Source organism: Macadamia integrifolia, unplaced genomic scaffold (assembly GCF_013358625.1).
Source record: "Macadamia integrifolia cultivar HAES 741 unplaced genomic scaffold, SCU_Mint_v3 scaffold1907, whole genome shotgun sequence".
Taxonomy (NCBI): Eukaryota; Viridiplantae; Streptophyta; class Magnoliopsida; order Proteales; family Proteaceae; genus Macadamia; species Macadamia integrifolia.
Genome location: NW_024868412.1, coordinates 66,794 through 73,326, shown reverse-complemented (window position 1 = coordinate 73,326; position 6,533 = coordinate 66,794).

Genomic DNA, 6,533 nt, shown 5'->3' with positions numbered 1-6,533 from the left:
TTTTTTTTTTTTCTTCCTCTCTTCTTCTCTGCTTCTTCGTCTACTACTCTTTTTTTTTTCTTCTTCCTCTCTTCTTCTCTGCTTCTTCTTTGTCTGCAACTGTGTTTTTTTTTTTTCATCTTCTTCCCTTGCTTCTTCTTCGTCTACGGCTGGGTTTTTTCTTTTTTTTTCCTCCCTTCTTCCTCTGCTTCTTCTTCGTCTGCATCTGGTTTTTTTTTTTCCCCTCTGTTGTTCTCAAATGCTATTCTCAAATGCTGTTATTTATGTGATAACCATGTTTTTTATGTACAAAACATTCTGCCCTGCAAGTATATAGACTGTAATAGTGTAATCTGTGATTCTGTATTATGAATTTATGATTGCATGATTATTATTGTTGTGCATTAGTGTAGTGCATTAGTGCATTAGTGCATTAGTGCATTAGTGCATTAGTGCATTAGTGCATTAGTGCATTAGTGAGATTAGTGCATTAGTGAATTAGTTATTATTTTTTAGATTGTAAAGTGCATTGTAGATTGATATGCTTTTTCTTATTTTTTGTTACTTAGTTTCTCTTGTTGTTGTTTCTTATGTTTATGTAGTGCTGTAGTTTATTCAAATAGATATGGCTACTAGTGGTAGTGGCGGGCCATCTGCTAGTACTGGCGCATCAACATATGATCCAAGCAAAGATCCAACTAGGAAGGCCAAATCAAAAGACCCCGGGTGGAAGTATGGATATTGGCCAGATCTTAATGATAAGAACTTAGTGCGATGTACACTTTGTGGAAAAGATGCCAAAGGAGGAATCAAAAGGCTTAAGCAACATTTAATTGGTGGGTATGGAGATATATCAAAGTGCCCAAAGACAACTGCAGCAATCGCTAGAGAGATGCATGAAGCTATCATGCGAAATCAGAAGAGGAAGCCTGATGTATTTGATGAGGATTATTCTGTTGGTCATCAGGAGGGAGATGATTTGCCTGAAGAGATAGAAAGTGGAGGGCAACTCCAGTCTGGTGTACCAAGGCCCCCAACTATAGACTCCTCAATAAGGAACCTTGTACCAAGTTCTGGGACATCTTCCAAAAGGAATAAAGTTAATGTTAATACACAAATGGCAGTAAAGGGTCCGATAGATTCTTATCTTAGACGGACTCCTGAAGAAATAGTTGGTGAGAGGAGGTCTAAAGGTTCTACCCAGACAACAATACAAAGCAGCTTAAGATCAAATGCAGACAGAAAGAAAACTAATGCATATGTTGCAAAATGGTTTTATGAAGCTGGCATCCCATTCAATACTGTCAAGTTAAGGAGCTTTGAGGAGATGGTTGAAGCCATTGCACAGTTTGGGTCAGGATATAAGCCCCCTTCTTACCATGAGTTGAGAGTGCCCTTGCTACAGGATGAAAAAGCTCAGATTGACTGTATCAAGAAGAAATATGAAGATTATTGGAAAAGGCACGGGTGCACTCTTATGTCTGATGGGTGGACTGACAAGAGAGGTAGACACTTGATTAATTTCCTTGTCAATTGTCCATTGGGGACTTATTTTATGGGCTCTGTAGATGTATCTAGTGAGTCTCAATATGCAGTCATGTTATTTCAGCTGCTTGATAGTAAAATTGAAGAAATTGGGGAGGATAATGTGGTACAAGTAGTTACAGACAATGCAGCTAATTATGTTGCAGCTGGTAGAATGTTGATGGAAAAACGGAGTAAGCTTTATTGGACTCCTTGTGCAGCTCATTGTTTGGACCTCATGTTAGAGGACATTGGCAAGTTGAAAGCTTATAAAACAACAATAGAGAGGGCAAAAACAATGACAAGTTTTATCTACAGACATTACAAACTTGTTGATGCTTTGAGGAAAAAGACAAATGGAATAGATCTAGTGAGGTCTGGAGTTACAAGATTTGCTACCTCATTCTTGACACTACAAAGTTTGTACAAGAACAAGGATGCCTTGAAGCAATTATTTGTATCTGATGATTGGAATAGTTCTAAGCTGTCCAAGACAGAGGCAGGTAAGAAAGTACTTGAGACAATACTTGCACAAACATTCTGGAACAGTGTACTAGATTGCTTAAGAGCATCCCAACCAATTTTAGTTGTCTTGAGGTTAGTAGATGGTGATGAGAGGCCTGCATTGCCTGAAGTTTATTTGGCAATGGAAATAGCAAAAAAAAAGATAAAAGTAAATTTTGCCAACAAAGAACGGTCATGGAAGAAGGTGTTAGCAATTATTGATGATCGTTAGGAGGTCCAAATGGATCGACCTTTATATGCTGCTGCCTTTTACCTAAATGCTAGCAAATATTTTGACTACATCAATGATGCCCCTTTTGAAGAATCATGTAAAATACAAGATGCATTCATGTCAGTTATTGAAAGAATGGTGTCCGACTTAACTGTGCAAGACAAGATCATACGTGAGTCTCAATTGTACAGAAAATGTGAAGGTAGCTTTTCAAGGAGTTTGGCTTTTAAACAACGGATAGTCGGTGAAGGAGCATTGGATCCTAGTAAGTACTAAGTATTTTTTTTTTTTAATTTTAATAAGTATTTAACAATATGTGTATCTAATTTTTTCCTTATATATAGTCTCTTGGTGGCAAACACATGGATCTTCGGCCCCTACGCTTCAACAATATGCAATACGCATATTAGGCCTTTGTTGCTCCGCTTCCGGTTGTGAGCGCAATTGGAGCACATTTGATTTTGTACGTATGATCTTGTATATTAGTTTGTAATTATATTTTTTACATCTATTTCTTGACTTAAATAAAGAGTATTTATGGATTCAGATTCAAACCAAGAAGAGGAATAGACTAGAACATCAGCGCTTGAATGATCTAGTCTATATCCAATACAATCGTCGGCTTCATTCAAGGTTTCAAGAAAGAAGGGAAAAAGGCAGCAATTGTGATCCATTAATTCTTGATGAAATGAATTGGAGTAGTGAATGGATAACAGGGGATCAAGAAGATGGAGATTTAGTCCATCCTGGAGACGACCTCACATGGGGAGATGTTGATAGAGCAGTTGGTGCATTTACATTGGTGGGGGGTCGTAATTTACCTAGGAGGGCTCAAGGATCAACAAGTGCAGCCAATATTTGCTACACACGTCGTGGTAGGGGAAGGGCCACTATTGAGGAATCATCAGATGATGAAGTTGAAGAAGAGGTCTACGATGTGGTGCGTGATGATGAAGATATTGAAGAAGACTTTGGTGATGGGCCAACTGATTCTATGAATCAACAACAGGAGGGAGAAGAATTAGATGTTGATTTGTTAGCTTGATTATGGTTAAACAAGAACAAATTTTAGCTTGATGGTTTATTTTGTTGTTTTAAAATTTATACTTTAAAGCTTACTAAAGTTTAGCATTTTGGTTTATTTTTATGTTTCTTAATTTCCATTAGGTGTTTTTAATTCTCCCCAGGTAGGATTGGAACCCATAGCCTATCACCTATCATGAGTCATGACTCATATATTAAGGAACAAGGTTTCTCTTGTTGCTTAGTGTTTTAGTATCACTAACTTATATGTATTGATTGACAGGGGGTTAAACATTAAAATATCATGGTTCATGGACTCATGGTCTATGATGGACTTTGTGGATCTCATTTTGGGCATCATAGAGGTAAGTATATCTAACTACATACTTAAATAGTTAAATATTATATTATTTATAATATTTCATTAGGAATTATATGTTGTTATGCACTTATGCCTTTTGTTTAATTTATAGCTTTTTTTTATGAATAATTTTTTTATTTTTTGTTGTGTATTCTCATGTTAGAAAATATATCACTTTGCAATTTGCATTGATATGAATTTCATGTTGAATGTTGATTCTTGTCTCTTGATGTTTCTTAAAGTGTGTACTTTTTTCCCTTGATGTTGCTTAAAGTCGTGCTTCTTGTATTTTGATATAACTTAAAGGCTTGATTTTTTACAAGCAATTTAAAATTAAGTATATCATTGTTATACAGTTGTACTAGATATTATAGATATATTAAAAAAATAGTAACGTCTTTTTTGGCGCCGTATTCGCCATAAGGCGGGCGCCTTCTCGCCTAAGCGCTTAGACAGCCCTCCAGCGCCTTGGTTCGCCTTGGCCTTCATCTCACAGAATAACAGCATAAAGCCTTCCAGTCAATTGTCAAAATCGTTAGGCATATGGACTAGCCATTCTCCTTATTTATCAACTTTGATCAAATCAACAACAGTATGACCTTCCTTTAGCAGAAAGGAGGTTCCCTACTTCCTTTACAACTTAAACCAGTCAAATTAGAAACTACTATAAAATAGAAACTAGCTTTAATACTTAGCATATTCTAACAAATAACAAATTTAGCAACTAGCTACTACGGAACAATAGATCAGAATCTAACATAAAATAAAAAATAGAAAATGTCCCCCATGCAAGGACTACTAAAGGGAACTAAATGGCCCCAAACCTGACCCAAAAACATGAGACAGAACAGGACAATCATGGTCCATCTTGAAGGGCTGGATGTTGGCTGGGCTTGGGGCTACTGCAGAATGTCCTCCTCCTCTTCCTTCTTTCATCTACATCACAGGATTCCTGCACTGACCTCAAGTAATCAGCATGAGGCTTATCCAGTTGAGTTTAACAACACATAGGGGTATTTTTTTTCTCTGTTCTGCTTTTTATTCCTTTCATGTCAGCATCATTTGTTCAATTCCACTCAACTCAGCCTTATTCCAACTAAATGGGGTCAGTGGCATGGATCCTTTTTCTCCAATCAGCTCTATTCAAAGCCATATTTGTTTCTAGCCTAAAGCAATGCATGACTTTCCTCACCACTTCTCCTACAATCAGACAAGGAGAGGCAGTTAATGTGACCCAACAAGGACAAGGGGCTGATGATAGTAACGACGAAAAAGATTACCCTGTGTATGTGCCTGATGATGTACAGACAAAGGCAAAGGCTAGAGATTTTCGGTGCGTACAAGTGAGTAGAGCTATTTTTCATAAGGAACAGGATAGACTCAAGAGGTACAAGGGGAGCAGGTGGTAGTGTCTGCACAAAGGATAAGGAAGCTTGTGTTGCCCTTTAGGAGATCACTGAGTACAAGGGCTGCTCAACCTCCACCTTTGGTAGTAGCACCATGATTGGACACTGTACTAGAGCAGGATCATAGCAGGTAAAGAAAAAAAGGCAACAAACAGCATAAACTGAAGGGATGTGGGGTGATGTGAGGGGGATGGTTGGGGAGGCTATGTCTAAGTGGTTGTTATTCCACAACATTCCAGCAAACACCACTACGAGGCAATATTACTGGACAATACTAGACACAGTTGTTGAGGCTAGCCTAGGGGTAAAGGGGCCCACCGCATACGAGGTGATGAAAGTGTATCTGCCCCAGCAAAAACAGGAGCGTCAGGAATACACAGATGACATGAGGGTGAATGGGAGAGCTACGGGATGACTCATGTGTGATGGTTGGACAAGGCCCAAGAGAAAGTCTATCATCAACTTTATGGTTTACCATGACAGGAGGACAACTTTCTTAAAATATATTGATCATCCAAAGAGAAAAATGATGCAAAATACATTTATAAGTTGTTGAAGGATGTGGTTCAGGAGGTGGGAGTGGAGAACATCATCCAAATTGTGAAGGACAACAGGAGCAACCACAAGATGGCCGATCAAAAGTTGATGAATAATAGTAAGTATCAGCTCTTCTGGACCACTTGTGCAACTCATTGCATTGACTCATGTTTAAGGACATGGGGAAAAAAAGGTAGAGTGTGGTTGAGAGAGCGAGGCAGGTGAGCACTTTTGTATACAACCATGGACAAGGATTAAAGCATCAGTATCGGTCGGCTATATTTAAGATACTTATCGGGGCGTATCGCATAGGAGATACACTAAAGATACACACATAAATGGACAGCAAACACAGTTTTATAGACTTTTGCATGAAAAAAAGTTGTATATAAGTATGTAACATGTATCATGCGTAAACACTAAAATGAAGAACACCGTACTGAGAGAAAAGTGTATTCAATTGTGATTGTTCAAAAGGATGAAGTTTTTTACATGTTGTAATGGTCTATTGTTGAATTTCTAAGAAATTTTAAAATCTGTGGACAAATTGATGCAATGTTTTAATTTATTTAACCTAAATCTCTCTCTCTCTCTCTCTCAACAAGAGGGAAAAAAAAAAAGAGAAGTAAAACAAACTTATTTGTTTGATCTTGCCATCCAGCTTCTTATAAATACTACTGGAACATAACAAAAGGGATGGCAGTAACTTGAGCAATCATGAAATGAGATACAACGCTCAATTTTGTGGAAAGATCAACACACTGGGCCTGTCGCAAGGACAAACAACATTAAATAGAAATGATGACACCAAATAATATTAAATAGAAATGATGACGCTAGTGTCATGCTGATTCTTATAGAAATTAAGAATTAAATGGAGTGGAGAAATCAAACGGAAGACACTTATCTGGCTACAAGGACTCTGTAGATATAAACTTGAGGAGATGATCAACATGAAGATGCCATA